Below are 2,113 nucleotides of genomic sequence, written 5' to 3'. Positions count from 1 at the left end.
ATATATACAGTATATATATATATATATATATATATATATATATATTTAAAAATGTAATGCTATTGGATGATATTGATCATAAATTGGCTGATAATGGATTTTTAATTAACTAATTTAATTAAGTACATGTCCATTTCCCCTTTTTTTACATTTATATTACTTATGCCATTATCTAGCATTCACTTAAATTCTTTAAAAGCGTGAATAATTTAAATTTCTCAAAATAATTATCCAAGTTTCATACTGTATATTATAATGTTATGATGCCTAAACTTGTAGCATTTAACATAATTGATTTTATATTTTATTTTTCTTTATTTGTTTAGATAAAATAGTGGCAAATTTTAATAACAGCCATTTATTGGTAATTGGCCTTAACATGAAAAAAAAATATATCGGCTTATAAGTATCGGATACTGATTGATTTTATTTATTTTATTTTTTTAACTTATTTAGACAAAATAGTATAGAATTTTAATATCAGCCATTTAGCGGTTATTGGCCTTAACATAAAAAAAATATCGGTTTATTGGTATTGATCAACTGATTTTAGCTTTTAGTTTTTATATAGACAGTGTTTACTTATGTAGACAAAATCCTTTAAAATTTTAATATAATTTATCGGTTATCCACCTTAACATGGAAAAAATTATGAGCATATCATTATGAGCTGATTAATTTTAGTTTTAAGAATTTTATTTTTCATTTATTCCGACAAAATTGTATATAATTTATCCGATAAATAGAAAAAAAAATTTATTATCGGTAATAGCCATAATGTTACTATTGGTGCATTGTGAGATGCTCTGTTTCTCAGCACTGCATTCTGTACATATACTCCATCTTCACTAATCTGTGGCCCAACACTGTGGCCTGGATGAGCTGAGGTCTCCTGTAACAGAAGGAGGTAGTTCAGAGAGGTTGTGTAGGCAGGAGAATAGCCGTCCATTGTGTGTTGCACCACGCTCTGTGTTTGAGCAGACAATGCATGTGTCAGGTCAGCTGCCTGAGCTCTGCTACAGTAGCACATTGTTTGCATGATCCACATCTCGCTCTGGAGACAGTAGACCTCTCAGCTCTTGACGGTGACTCAGGGGCATCTGTACACACTGGCGACAGTGTCTGCTGATCACACCTCTGCTGCCGCCCGCTGAAAATCTCAGTCATTCCGCTTGTCTGTGAACTCATCCATCTTTCTCGAAGACAAGCCTTGTTTCTTGCTTTCGGCATCAACTTTGGCATGTCTTTGAGGTAAAATGATAGGGTTTAGTGGCTGTTGTGAACTGCAGGTTAGCTGTGTTGATTGGCGACCCAGCTGTTTGAGTGGTATGGTTTCCCAGCACCCCCTTTCTGGTGATCTGCGGAGGTTTTTATAATCTTTTCTGGATGGCTGGGAAAGGCACGGGGAGGGGGATGTGTCAGAGACTGTTTGGGAGCCTCACTTTTCTTTAGTGGTGTCAGTCAGCAGGGCCGTGGCGTCCACGCTGAATCAATATGGCTTTTGTTGGAGGAGAAAAAGCTCCTTTACAGGCTTGGATCTTGGAGGGAAGCAGGGTGATGCAGGATAACAAGAGAATAAGCATCCTGACACAAGGTTTCAACATTCCCAAACAGGATCAATGTGACACATTTAGCAGTGTTAATTTTCAATCCTCATCTGTGATTTTCTCACAGCCACAGCGCATACTCCTACAAACCAGTCAACGTGACCTGATTGGTTGGTTCACTTGGGGTTGTTCATTGATTTCATGCTTATTTGGCCTGTTTTATCATTATAATGTCTGATCTTGGGTTTCATGTCAATAATCCCAGCTGTGCGCTTGGTATAATAACTGTCAGACATCCCATATACTCAGACCCCATCACACAGACTCCATCCATCTATCATAGGAAAGACTCAACTGACCATGACAGTCACAAATGGGACAATTTTCAGCTTTATATTTGGCTTCCATAGGTTTTCATCTCTCATATGTTTGATTTTCAGTGTTTATTTCCTCTTCATGTGATTGAAGAGTAACTGAAGTGTGGCAGGCTGAGGTCTACCCGTGCCATTGTGGTGGCATTACTGATCGGAAAGGTCTCCATTAGTTTATAAAATTGCATGTGTTCT

Source organism: Sinocyclocheilus anshuiensis, unplaced genomic scaffold, assembly GCF_001515605.1.
Source record: "Sinocyclocheilus anshuiensis isolate Anshui unplaced genomic scaffold, SAMN03320099.WGS_v1.1 scaffold732, whole genome shotgun sequence".
Classification (NCBI taxonomy): Eukaryota; Metazoa; Chordata; class Actinopteri; order Cypriniformes; family Cyprinidae; genus Sinocyclocheilus; species Sinocyclocheilus anshuiensis.
This window is presented reverse-complemented; position numbering follows the sequence as displayed.